Source organism: Saccopteryx bilineata, chromosome 5 (genome assembly GCF_036850765.1).
Source record: "Saccopteryx bilineata isolate mSacBil1 chromosome 5, mSacBil1_pri_phased_curated, whole genome shotgun sequence".
In the NCBI taxonomy this organism is placed as follows: Eukaryota; Metazoa; Chordata; class Mammalia; order Chiroptera; family Emballonuridae; genus Saccopteryx; species Saccopteryx bilineata.
This window is the reverse complement of record NC_089494.1, coordinates 153,027,859-153,042,476: the sequence shown is the minus strand read 5'-3', so window position 1 is coordinate 153,042,476 and position 14,618 is coordinate 153,027,859. Positions and strand designations below refer to the sequence as shown.

At 40.9% G+C, this 14,618-nt stretch overlaps 1 protein-coding gene across 15 annotated transcripts in view; it reads right to left on the bottom strand.

Moving 5' to 3' along the window:
- CELF2 (CUGBP Elav-like family member 2) overlaps positions 1–14,618 on the bottom strand; it is a 707,230-nt gene that overhangs the window by 253,678 nt on the left and 438,934 nt on the right. The window lies entirely within an intron of this gene.

Genomic DNA, 14,618 nt, shown 5'->3' with positions numbered 1-14,618 from the left:
GCTTTTATTTTCAGAGAAAAATAGTTCTTACACATGTTGACATATCTTGGATTATTTATCTTAAATAGAAAGATAATGAGAGCCCATTATAAATAATAATATCTTCTCTAAAGAGATAGACATGATTTCAGTGTTAATCATCTCTTTTATCCTCCTCCTTATTCAAGTTCTTCTTCCTTCTCCCCTACGTCCTTCTTCCTCTGTAACTCCTCCTCCGCGGCTAGCGTTTTCACTCCTTTCCAGTACACTGGGGTTTGAGCAGATGTCCAGCTCCTGGTGATCCAGGGGTGAATGGGGCAGAGAAGATGGCAGAATGGGACAGAGCCCTCTTCCTGTTAAGGCTTGCAGACCCTGGTCTATGACTCCTGGTTAAAGCAGATCTAAGAGCTGCTGGTTCCTGACCCTTCACAGAAAGAAAAAGGGATGGCTCTTGCAGGTCTCTGTCCACAGCCAAGGACATGCTACTAACCAGTCTCCTTTCCTCCAGTCCTACGTGGTCTATTCAATCCAAAATTTAGGCACACAAAATACACTTTGCCCTTCAAAAAGGTAAAACTTGACAAGTTCACTAACTCTGACTTTCTTTGAATAATGATCCTGAATATGCTTTTCTGACCAGTACTCGAGGACGCATGTGGTTTAATAACAAGGCTTCATTGCCTCTGGTGGGTATACACTGCTTGTCAGACTTTAAAGAATAAAGTGCAACATCCAGCTTCACGTGGCTTACTGTGTTAGTTTCACGCGGTCAGTGGCAGGCTGGGTTACACCCCAGAAGTCCAGAGCCTGGAGCAGACTACAACCTACAGCAATCTGGGAAGGTCCTGATGATAGTGATCACGGTAGCAGAGTTGATCAATTGATAAAAGAGAGACCCACCATTTGGGGGTGTCCCTAGTAAGCTGGACATAGTATTAGAAAGCCTCATATAAACTCAGGTATGCAGCAGGAGCCTAAAAGCAAAAATGAAAGAATGGGCTATGCTCCATGGAACGTAGGTACCTGGTCAGACAAACAAACAAACAAGCAACAGAGACAAAGACTCAGATCTCTGAATTGAGGCATAAGGTCCAAGACAGACACAGCAGACAGAAAAGATGACATAAGACTCAGCTACTGAATCAGAATATTGGACTTCTTAAAATCTCCTGGTCCTGGAGTTCAGGGTAGAGTGGGAACTTTGAACAGTGTGGGTGTCAAATGATTCTAGATAAATGAATGAAACTAAGCAGGTCAGTTTATTGTGTACTGAAATCTTCCCAGACCAGATTTCCATCTCCCACCCATTTTTCTCCTGCACCCTCCAACTCAGAAATTTATTTAGAAATTCTTGACCTTTCTTCATCTATATGAAGAATAGACAAAGCACTTGAAAAGTAAATGGAACTCCTTTATGGATATGTAGTCAAAGGGAAAAGATAGAAACATTTTTTAAGGCAAGTTTCTTATATCAATAGTTTCAATGACATAATTCTGTCTTCTTGATTTTTATCATGATGCTCACAGGCATACCACAAAAATGAATGAAATGGTCACTTCTACTTTTGTTGGGACTGAGGAGCCACTGAGCCACTTCACCCGCAGGTGTTATAAAGTACCAAAGGCTACAGAATTAATATTAATATTTTGGGAGGCTTGAAGAACATTTTATTAACTTGGGTTAAGGTGTGCAGAGAAATTGTGAGAATAGTCTCTGTACTGTGTGATTGGCATAGTCAGGATGGCCCTTGGCATTGTATTGTAAATGCAAAGGGGAGGAAAACATGGATCCCCAGACATTTCACCACACCTGTGGGGAAAAGGGTGAATGGCCAGCCAGGTGCAGGGAGAGAAAAGCCACAATAAACCTTTTCTTATAACTATGAGCCATTTGCGGGCATTTGTCCCCATGGAAACTACCTCTCCTATGTAAATGCGTGTAGTTAACACGTGTGACTCTGGACAGAGAGATAGCAGATGAACACTAGATAATATAGGAATGCCTTTTTTATTTTTTTTTATTTTTCTGAAGCTAGAAACGGGGAGAGACAGTCAGACAGACTCCCACATGCGCCCGACTGGGATCCACCCGGCACGCCCAGCAGGGAACGACGCTCTGCCCACCAGGGGGCGATGTTCTGCCCCTCCGGGGTGTTGCTCTGTTGCGACCAGAGCCACTCTAGCGCCTGGGGTAGAGGCCAAGGAGCCATCCCCAGCGCCCGGGCCATCTTTGCTCCAATGGAGCCTCGCTGCGGGAGGGGAAGAGAGAGACAGAGAGGAAGGAGAGGGTGAGGGGTGGAGAAGCAGATGGGCGCTTCTCCTGTATGCCCTGGCTGGGAATCGAACCCGGGACTCCTGCACGCCAGACTGACGCTCTACCACTGAGCCAACCGGCCAGGGCCGGAATGCCTTTTTTTTTTTTTTTTTTTTTTTTTTTTTTTTTTTTTTATTAATGGTAATGGGATGACATTAATAAATCAGAGTACATATATTCAAAGAAAACATGTCTAGGTTATTTTGTCATCAAATTATGTTGCAAACCCCTCGCCCAAAGTCAGGTTGTCCTCCGTCACCCTCTATCTAGTTCTCTGTGCCCCTCCCCCTCCCCCTAACTCTCTCCCTCCCTCCCTCCCATGTCCTCCCTCCCCCCCCACCCATGGTAACCACCACACTCTTGTCCATGTCTCTTAGTCTCATTTTTATGTTCCACCAATGTATGGAATCATGTAATTCTTGTTTTTTTCTGATTTACTTATTTCACTCCTTATAATATTATCAAGATCCCACCATTTTGCTGTAAATGATCTGATGTCATCATTTCTTATGGCTGAGTAGTATTCCATAGTGTATATGTGCCACATCTTCTTAATCCAGTCTTCTATTGAAGGGCTTTTTGGCTGTTTCCATGTCTTGGCCACTGTGAACAGTGCTGCAATGAACATGGGGCTACATGTGTCTTCACGTATCAATGTTTCTGAGTTTTTGGGGTATATACCCAGTAGAGGGATTGCTGGGTCATAAGGTAGTTCTATTTGCAGTTTTTTGAGGAACCACCATACTTTCCTCCATAATGGTTGTACTACTTTACAGTCCCACCAACAGTGAATGAGGGTTCCTTTTTCTCCACAGCCTCTCCAACATTTGCTATTACCCGTCTTGTTGATAATAGCTAATCTAACAGGAGTGAGGTGGTATCTCATTGTAGTTTTGATTTGCATTTCTCTAATAACTAATGAAGCTGAGCATCTTTTCATATATCTGTTGGCCATTTGTATCTCTTCCTGGGAGAAGTGTCTGTTCATGTCCTCTTCCCATTTTTTTATTGGATTGTTTGTTTGTTTGTTGTTGAGTTTTATGAGTTCTTTGTAAATTTTGGATATTAGGCCCTTATCTGAGCTGTCGTTTGAAAATATCAGTTCCCATATAGTTGGCTGTCTGTTTATTTTGATATCAGTTTCTCTTGCTGAGCAAAAACTTTTAATTCTGATGTAGTCCCATTCATTTATCTTTGCCTTCACTTCTCTTGCCATTGGAGTCAAGTTCATAAAATGTTCTTTAAAACCCAGGTCCATGATTTTAGTACCTATGTCTTCTTCTATGTACTTTATTGTTTCAGGTCTTATATTTAGGTCTTTGATCCATTTTGAATTAATTTTGGTACATGGGGACAGGCTGTAGTCGAGTTTCATTCTTTTGCATGTGGCTTTCCAGTTTTCCCAACACCATTTGTTGAAGAGGCTTTCTTTTCTCCATTGTGTGTTGTTGGCCCCTTTATCAAAGATTATTTGACCATATATATGTGGTTTTATTTCTGGGCTTTCTATTCTGTTCCATTGGTCTGAGTGTCTATTTTTTTGCCAATACCATGCTGTTTTGATTATCGTGGCCCTATAATATAGTTTAAAGTCAGGTATTGTAATGCCCCCAGCTTCATTCTTTTTCCTTAGGATTGTTTTGGCTATTCGGGGTTTTTTATAGTTCCATATAAATCTGATGATTTTTTGTTCCATTTCTTTAAAAAATCTCATAGGGATTTTGATGGGAATTGCATTAAATTTGTATATTGCTTTGGGTAATATGGCCATTTTGATTATATTTATTCTTCCTATCCAAGAACAAGGAATATTTTTCCATCTCATTGTATCTTTTTCGATTTCCCTTAACAATGCTTTGTAATTTTCATTATATAGGTCCTTTACGTTCTTTGTTATGTTTATTCCTAGGTATTTTATTTTTTTTGTTGCAATCGTGAAGGGGATTATTTTTTTGAGTTCGTTTTCTAATATTTCATTGTTGGCATATAGAAAGGCTATGGACTTTTGTATGTTAATTTTGTATCCTGCGACCTTACTGTATTGGTTTATTGTTTCTAATAATCTTTTTGTGGAGTCCTTCGGGTTTTCGATGTATAGGATCATATCATCAGCAAAAAGTGATAGCTTTACTTCTTCTTCGGAATGCCTTTTAATATGTAAAAGATATCCTTCTGCCATTGTGTTGACTTGTAAATTTTGTTTTCTCCAAAAGGATGTATGGCTTGCAAATTGAACATGGTCCTATCATGTTAAAGGACATATGACTATAACCAATAGTGGTAAAGGGCTCCTAATTACAATTTTTGCTTTTGTACTTCCCACTTACAAAACTATAAAAACTAAGTAGAACAAAGGGCCGGCGCACTCTCCTTCAGATTTCTGTCGGAGTTCCCGCCGCTTGGCCAAGCTAGACAATAAAGCTTTGATGTGTAACCCATAGACCTTGTTCGTGTCTTCAATGTTTCGGGTCCCTCCGAATTAGGCTTAACAGGGATATGTATTGGAAATACTATAAATCATTAAATTGCACTAGATAAAAAAATGTGGAAAGTGTCAAGTTATGACATGATCAGGAGAACTTTGTGAGGACTAATAGGATTCTTCAGACCACATTCCTGAACCAGTGATTAGAAACTTCACTACATTATTGGCTTTAACATCAGAACACTGGGGTTGCATTTGAAAACAGGAGAGAGTACTAAAAATAAAAAGCAAGGAAGAGGAGGATTTGGCTAGTAATAAACTTATTTCAGACCTCTCCAGATTAAGGTCAAGTATAAAATTCTCATTACTTTCCAGTTTATTTAAATTAGGGTTACAGTGACTGGAAAGTCCTCTCCATCATCCTGGGCTTAGGAGGAAAAGAAATGTGTGTCAGTCCACCGAGCCCAACAGAAAGGGTCCAACAGAAAGGGTCTGTGAGGCTTCCTAATTTTCAAAAGATACTTAAAATTGTTACACTCTCTGATGGTTTTCTTGGTTTGTTTTTGTTTGTCATGATTCTGGATTAATTCTTCAAAAAGGGGTTCCATGAGAAAAATCTTTGCCAACCCCCAGTTTAGCCAGCCTGCCTTCAATTAGCACATGCAACAGATTTGAGAGATGGTAGCATTTTGCCTCTTTGATTGTTAACTGCTTTTATTTTCCATTTTATTTAAGATACTTAATTTGTTTTTAGTGATTTGCTCTTCTTGGTAATTAGATGTAGCGATTAGTGAGCATCTTTTCCTTGGCAATGCAGTTTTCCTTGAACAGGAATGAATTTAAGTCAATGTTACAATTGCAGAGACTAAGTATAAGGATTTGTGAAGGGGAAAGAGCCAGCTAGAACCCCTCTCTTTTACTTAAGCGATGCAAATTAGAGGTAAAACAAAGAAAGAAGTAATTAGTGGGAGGGAGGCAAGAAAATGGATATTCTGAATGCAGAATCCATTCATAACACAACACACTTCTCAAGAGAGCTGTTCTAATAGATTACTTGCTGAAATGCATTATTTCAGTCTTAGTTGTTTAGAGCTAGAAGTAAATGCATTTCCTCTGCATTTGGTGCATAAAGCCTTCTGAGCACATGCAGATCAATATAAGGTTACTGATTTGTCTTTGCAAAATCATATCTAATTATCAGTATGAAGGTCAGATGACCTAAAAGGAGCTATTAATACCTAAGAATGTGATGCACAAACATATTTCCAGGATAATATAAAATATATATGGCAAAATAGTCAAATTGTAAACATCAGAGAATATTTTTTATTTTAATTTAAAAATACTTTCACTCAACAAATCAGCTAAAATAAATGTACCCTTTCTCACTGGGGAGTTTCACAGATGGTATCATCAACTTGCTTCCTGATTCTAAGTGCTGGTCTCCTATTTTGTAAGAAATTCATTTCAAAGTGTCTCCTGTCATTATGATGAATGCTGAAGCCTGGCTTCTCCGACTGAATTGTGTGGCATTTCTGCCTCTGCCACTCTCCTTTTCTGGTCTCCAGACAAAGATTCCACCATTACCTCTTTCAAGCTGAAAGGCAAGAAGACTTTTCCCCAAGCTGCAAGGCTGTTACCAAGTGACTTCTTGTCACCGTTAAAACGTGAGTAAGCCCTGGCCGGTTGGCTCAGCGGTAGAGCGTCGGCCTAGCGTGCGGAGGACCCGGGTTCGATTCCCGGCCAGGGCATACAGGAGAAGCGCCCATTTGCTTCTCCACCCCTCCGCCGCGCTTTCCTCTCTGTCTCTCTCTTCCCCTCCCGCAGCCAAGGCTCCATTGGAGCAAAGATGGCCCGGGCGCTGGGGATGGCTCTGTGGCCTCTGCCTCAGGCGCTAGAGTGGCTCTGGTCGCAACATGGCGACGCCCAGGATGGGCAGAGCATCGCCCCCTGCTGGGCAGAGCGTCGCCCCTGGTGGGCGTGCCGGGTGGATCCCGGTCGGGCGCATGCGGGAGTCTGTCTGACTGTCTCTCCCCGTTTCCAGCTTCAGAAAAATGAAAAAAAAAAAAACGTGAGTAAAAGACAGAAAGGCTTGCATGCCTCTGGTAAACCTCAGCTGCCCCGGCCTCTCTGCAGGTCACAGATTAAAGCGTCCCTGGGCTGAAGACTGGTTACAGGTAAAACCATCACGAGTGAAAGAGGAGAATAAACTGAACTCCGGAGGGTTGACAGCACTCAGAGATTTCAATCCGAATGACAGATTCAGAATTATGTGACTGACAACCAGATGGTTGGCTACTTCCTCGCAAAACTAAGGATTCTCATTCTAATTAAGCCACAAATTCTGCTTAATAAGCCTGCCTGTCTGAGTAGATTCGTGTGCATGTGCACTAGTATTTTGCTAACAAGACAGGGAAGAAAATCCATTGTGTCAATCCCCTGCACAAAGTCTCAGTTGGCAGTGTGTCAAGCCTGGTATTGATCTAAGTGCAGAATTTAAAAAAAAAAACAAAAACAGCAAATGAACGTAAATAGAATTAAAAAGGATGAGTGATTAATAAGAATAATAACTTTCCAGATCAAAAGCACAGCAAATTCAGTTATTATTCTACCAAAAATATCAAAATGTAATTATACTGTTTTCACACATCATTATTTGCCATTTTGGGAAATTAGAACGGACACATTAATTAATGTACAAAATTATATTCAATTAAACAAGGGCCATGTATCCTTTAAGGTTTGGCACTAAAATTCTTGCCAATGTCCCTTACTGGAGGAGTTGATACCAAGAAATTTCACATATGTTTATCTGATGTTTAAGGTTTATCTGTTAGGAACATTCTTCCTTGGGAATATTCAGAAACCAAACGACAAGACATTCTGGTGTGGGCACGCTGCAGGGGGTCTTTTCCCACAGTGCTTGAATCGCTGCCTTTTCTACCTTTAAGAATAAATCAACAAATGTATTTCACATAGAGAAACGCTCTTGCTTTCCGATTGCTTGTTTCCCTTTCCAGAGAAAGTGTTCTCAGGAAAAGGTTGGTTGCTATGGAAGCTTAACTATCAACCACTTCAGTAATAGAAGGTTGGAAAACATTCAACCATTTCCAGTCACATGACCTACTAAACATTCTCACATTCATTATAATAAGAAAGAGGAAGAGAAGAGACTGACAAGGTGATTTCAGAAAACAATGCAGCTCTTTGCCCATAAACAGCCTGCACAGCTCATGGACTGGATAAAAGGCGGCTGATTTTCACACACTTTTCTTCCAAAGCTACTCTTACAAATGATGGTGCTTTAGAAAAATAACACAGATTCTCAGATTTCTAAAATAACACACCATGCCTGTCACTGTTATGTACTTAGTGTAAAGTTACTGCTCCCAATTCAATTCAGTCAGGCAGCTAGGTCTCCAGCAAGTTAATTTGCCATAAAGATGAGTTTTCATAAACACAAGTGCAAATAAAGCACCAGAATCCATGAGACGTAGTGTTCCAAACTGGTCTAAAAAATGGATGGCTTCCAATCTCCCATTTGGACATCCAGTCTCTGAGATGTCACGTGAACTGCCATGTGGTCAATAGGATCTCATTCCAATACCATTAGCAGAAATGAACTGTAACCAATTGCAAGTGGCTACTAATTGCCCATGACAATGATGACAAATACTGACTCAACCTCAGAAGAGTTAGTTTAGTCTGAATGGTAGAGACACAGTCTGAGGCTATCATAATTATACCACAGGTTGACCTTATTAATTAGCCATCCTAGGGTTCTAACTATAAAAGATAGATCAAGAGATGAGTGATCACATTGACATCCTGGGCCACAGTTAATGGGACTGGCTGGCTGATCAGTCAGAAAAAAGGGCCTAGCTATGCATGCAAAAAAGTGTGGTTCCCTGGTCAATACAAAATTGTTCAGTTGTTTTATATATACAGATTATTATATCAAGTTTGCTTAAATGTTTGCATGACATTTGAAACAGTTCCACCATGATGCCCAATTTGATGACATTAAGGTAGAGATCCCCTGAAATTATAAAGCTGGGATATGCATTATGGCTGGTAGTTTCATTTTGTAACACCTCTCATACTTTTCTTCTTCCTTTTCTACCCACCCCCACATTCCTAATTTGCATGGCATATAGTTACTTTAAATACTGATAAAAATTCAAATTGGTTATAGTTTGAATTTCACAGTACCCTTTGTGAGGCCAGACACCTGGAGGTAAAAACAATGTTGCCTGTCCAAACTTTCAGGACTAAACTCCAATCTTGGGCACCATCAGTTGGAATCTGCATATTAAGCAATTTCCAAACACCAAACTGTCCCCATATGATAAGCATCCTAGAAAGAGGAAACAGGCCAAGTGTCTTACAAAATGATTAATGGCAGCTTTAACTCCTTCTTCTGTCAAAAAAGTCAACAGACCAAACAACACAAAAAAAAAGCTAGAGGAGAGGATGACAGGTGACTGCATCATTTTGCATCTACTGGCATGCTAATTCTGTGACAGAATAGAAAATTAAGACTGATGCTAGTCACAAAGCAGTCTCCTGTCACACACACTGGGAGGGATGGGTTGCACTGAGGAGGATCAAAATGCCAGGCCACGCCTCTCCTCTTCACCTGAGAAGTAAAAAGAAAAGTGCAGTTGCAGATTCAGAGATGCTACAAAATAAGATACCGGGTTCCATGTGCCAAGGATATTCAATCAGCTGTGAGGCTGAGTATTTGTTTGTTATTCCAAGATGCCTGGGCCTGAGAGTAGGGTGCAAAAGGATAATGGGGTATCTACAAGACTCCCTGCAGGAGCCTGGCTTTGTTACGGTTAGCATTACCTCTCCAATGAAGGAAACGTCAGTTGTATTAAATTTCTTAAAACTTTTGTAAATATTGAGAAAAATGGTTGAAAACTGTGTGGTGGTTAAAAAAAAAAAGACTGAAAACTTACAAGTACGACAGGTAGGGGGTAGGATGGCATGTCCTTCCACTGTCATAGTGGGGCACTGTTTAACAGGGCTGTCAAAGGATTACTCAGTTCTCTAGAAGGCATCTGTATCCGATTTTGCTATTTAGTATTTGATTAGAAGCTATAGATTTAAAATGAAAGAAGTTATAGATTAGCCCAGTGTTTTTCAACTACTGGTCCTCCAGAAATTTCATGCCAGTCCACAAAAGAGCGACGCCGGTCTGCAGACTGGTGGTTGAAAGCACTGGATTAGTTTACAGATTTATGCCCAGTTAAAAAGGGCACACCCAAAGGTTATGGTTTTATTACTCTCAAAGACACTCATCAGTTTTATACATAACAAAGAGATTTTATTCTAATCTTCATTTCTAAATGCATATATTCAGGTCCTCAATGCTCTATAAATCTGCATTACCATTCTACAAGGTTTGCTCGCTGATGAGTTAAATAAATCTTTGACACAAGTGCATTCTATATTTGATTGAGAGTTACATTTTTTATTTTGAGAAAGTTTTGATAGGGTAAGCTCACTTTTAGTTATCCAGGAGAACTTTATAGCTTACTTTTTCTATTTTTCAATGGGTTAAATATTTCTACAGGTTAAATTTTACAAAATGAGTTCAGAAACTTCTAGACTGGTAGAAAAAAAATCTATTTTGAGGTTTTCCTCTATCTTTGATTTACCTTTCCTCCTACTGCTCCCCAAACAGCAGACAGCATGGTCATATGACTGTAGAAACCTACCTTTTAATATTTCCTAGCAAGTACAGTTTAGCTCCTTTAAGAAAGCTAGAAAAGGCATTAAAATAAAAGGCAGAAGGCATTAATTTTCTCAGAGGGGCTATCTCATGTGCCCATGGCCTCATTTCTTTTAGGTCCAGGGCGTGTGGGTCGCTATTCTCTCAAGACCCAGGGAGGTTGATTAACCTCCATAAAAGAGGCATGTTTTTCACAAAAGTCTTCATTTCTCTGCAGAAGAGTTCTCCAGGGACGGTTGCCTTACCCTCCATCTCCCTAGAGACAAACGATTTCACTTCATGCTCTCAAGCACACTGACTCAACAGAAGCTTGTTAAAATGAGGAGAACTGAATTGGGGAGGCGGGGCAGGGAGGGTGGAGAGGGCCCTTGTCCTAGAGTGAGTTACCTACATTTCTAAATTACAAACCAGTCACTCGGTGTTCTCTCAGGTGACTCTGTTCAAATTTCTGAATATTGTAACCTATAAGACATTTCTTCTTAAACTATTAAATATATATTTTTTTAGTGGGGAGGGGAAGAGAAATTTTAAATAAAGAATATCCAGAATGGGACAAGATTTTACTCTGTCGTCTCCAAAGAACATGAAGAATAATAGTCTTAATTTAAAAAAAGGCTATTTATTCTAATATGTACATATAAAATTCTTCTCTTTAAATTGCTAAGTCTCTTCATGAGAGTTGAAATGCTCCACAGGCTACCTGTAATTGCTCCTACCTTTTCATTATTTACTTACTCCTTATTTGCCATCTGGCTTCTGCCTCCATCAGCCACCAAACTTACTCCTTTTTATAACTCTTCCTCCATTCAGCATATCGGATATATTCTCTGGGTCCACTGTCCCTTTCTAGCCTCCTCACCTTGTCCTTCTCAGTGTAGGATACCTGAATGAGCCAGGCTTGCTCTTAACCAACTTCACAGCACATACCCTCTTCCCGGAAATTCTTCACAATCTCTAGAATAGAGCATAATTCTTCCATTTTCTATTACTATGATCTTTACACCTCCAAAGTCCTATGGGTACCCCCAACTTAGCCAGTGCAAAACTGAATTAGTCATTTTTGCTGCTGTCAACTGTCAACCTCCACCATGCCAGACTATGTTTTCCAAAGGTGGTTGCAATAATCACTCATCCATATTCTCCTCTGATACGTGATCTTGCCACCACTCCTTTAGGAGTAGGAGCCCAGTTCTTTCTCCAGAATCTGGGCCGGCTTTAATGACTCTCTTGTAACTAGCAGAATGCGGCAGAAGGAGCCCTGTGTGACTCTGGAGACTGGGTTAGGGACTGGGCAGCTCTTGCCTGGCTGGTTCTATTGGAAGGCTCTCTGTACAGAAGTGCTCTCTCTCTGGAAACCCAGAAGCCAGGCAAGCATGGAGAGGCCAAGCGTGTGTTTCAGTTGCCAGGCCCAGCTGAGCCCGGCTCTCGAGCACTGCTATCCCAAGTGTCAAATGACAAAGATTCTTCCTCCTCTAATCTGATCTGTATGTTGAATTGATTGTTTTTAAACCGCAGGTCTAACCACATCACTCCCCTGCCACAAACCCTTCAGCAGATCTCCTATGTCAATGGAGCCAGCTCTCTGTAATTTGGCCTAAATTTACATTCTCTGCCTTATCTCCCATTTTTATTATTCACTCTCTTCCAGCTGGATTAGTCACTCTTTCCAGAGATGTCTGAAATGTTTCCACAGCTGTGCTTGCTCATGCTGTCCACTTTTCCTCGTGTCTTTTCCTTTAGTTGGGGGCATAAGTTGACACCTTCTTCAGTGCACAGATCTGCCTCACTGGAATGTCCTCAGCATATAATTGCCTCTATTCAGGTTGACCCATCTCTCCTCTTGTACCAATATTTGTTTTTACATCACCTCCTCTATTGGACTGCCAAGTTCATCAAGAGCACAGATCATGGCTTGAACATCTCTCTATCCCCAGTGCCTAATACACTGCTGTGCCCATAAAGGACATTCAGTGTTTCTGTCATTATGGAAAACACACAAGAAACACCGACTTCATTAGCAAGAAAAAAGTTTAATCATCTGGTCTGAAAATTCTTCTGCCCTAACAGTTAATAAGTGCAAATTACAAGACCACAGGAACGACCACCTCCACTTCCTCCTTTAGAAGGTCTGAGAAAGAAGAACTACTTCATTTTAGGTAAAGAAGTTCAGAGTGAAATTTTAACAGTAGGTGCCTGGAGGTCTGTAAAAGAACAGACGTTTTCAAGTGCTATCTGGTAATGTAGTTGGGCTTAAAAGACTGAATTACAAGACCCTTTCCCTGTTGGTACGTGTTGCTGTGATAGGTCAATTATTCCTACTGACTGAATAATACGGAGTCAAATCCCAGCAAAAACATGGAGCACCTCATTCCAGGCCCTGCTGCAATTCACTGGCATTTTTTAATAAAGTGTTAGGCAGGGGCAGCTCATTGTATGATAACAAAGCCTTTTGCAATCACAGTGCCTCCAGAAAGCCATGACTGAGGACAGGAAGCTAGTTGCTAATTTCCTTCACCTGGGAAACTTCAGTTAGCACTCTTTCCAGTGCTTAATTTGACTTTTGTCCCTTGCCAAAGAGCTGGGAGCTTTTAGGTTTAAGATATTCTAGTCTCAATTGTTCAAAAGAATGCGCTATCATCCATATACTATTCAAATATGTAGCAAACACATCTCTCATTGCCTATAAACCCTTACATGGTGGTTCATTCTGTTTGGTGGCTGGAGCCTGAAGACCATTCCTATGGTAATCTACCTATTCTGTGAAGATAAATGAATTCATGAAACTCAGTGAACTTTGGAAATGCAAATGCCAACTTTATGAATACAAGATGGCCCTGACATCTCTGTACTTTCTATCTGTTCTTGAGAGTTAGTCTTCAACTTCACCTGGAGGCTGGAACTACAAATTCTCTTGTTTCCTGTCACCCGAAGTCTCTCAAACCCACCTTATGTTGACACGGTGATTCACAAGCCTGCCAGTGCCACCAAGAAAATCAAACACACCTAATTCTGTTTAAAAACCCGATCCTCAAGAATCAACTGCTCTTTTGATGGTTGATCCCCATCTCCTCCAGTCCCTTTAAGCAGAAAACACTTTCCTTTTGGAGTTTGAAGAAATATATCAATACTTTTAACTAAAATTTTATTTTGGTCTCACCATGCAGGAAGTTATTATCCATCCGCTATCTTTATGTGAGTGATTAGGAATAATAGCTGATTTGTGAAGTTATCTATTATGGGAAATAACCAAGATTAATGAGCCCTGTGGCACTTGCTGAATGCCTCGGGAGATTTATTGCTCGGGCTGTGCATTTCTCTTGTTGTGTTGTTGGTGCTGTCAGGAGTTTGTTTGTTTTTTCTTTTTTTCACAAATGCAAATGGAGACATGGCTTAATTGTGAAAAAGGAAAAAAGCTCTTTGAACGTTACCAAATATTTTGGCTTGTTCAGTTACACCTCTCCCAATTATATTATTTTATGCTACATAATGATGTTGGAGTCTGGTCGCTATCCTGCTTTAGACCTAATTAGGGAGTGTTTAGGCCACACCCTCCCTCCATGACCCAGGGAGCAGAAACAAATATTGTCCACCTAAGAATCCTCTCCCAAAGTCAGGGTTTAGTCTAGTTGGAAAGTCAAATATGGTTGCTACTGCTGCAAATGCCAAGGGAGTTTCAATCACTTGCTCACCTAGGGAGGTGCTACTTTCTCCTCTGTTGAGCTGCCCTGCAGCTACAGGAATGTGTACATGGTAAAACCATTGCCACCACGCAGATTAACCTTTGTCCCAAATGTCTGGACAGCATCAAGGCAGTTCTGTACCACATACATCTCTGGAAATGGAGCAGTGATCCAGGGTGCAGATGACACTTGAGCAGTATTGCCACTGTGTTGTACCAACTGCATAGTTAATATACAATTACAAAGCCAGCTCCTGACACAAGGAAGATGGAGATAGGAATGAAAAGCTCCCGCTGACCAGATCCCACGTGGAGGAAGCAGAATAAGGCCCTGGGGAAGGGCAGAGACCGGAGCCTGGCAGGCTGCACCCCAGCTGTGCAACATGCCCCTGCCTCCTGCCCTGTGTCCTTACATATTGGTTCTAATCTGTACATTTCCAGTTTTGTCAATGGACAGAATGAGGGTATAATGGATGAACCC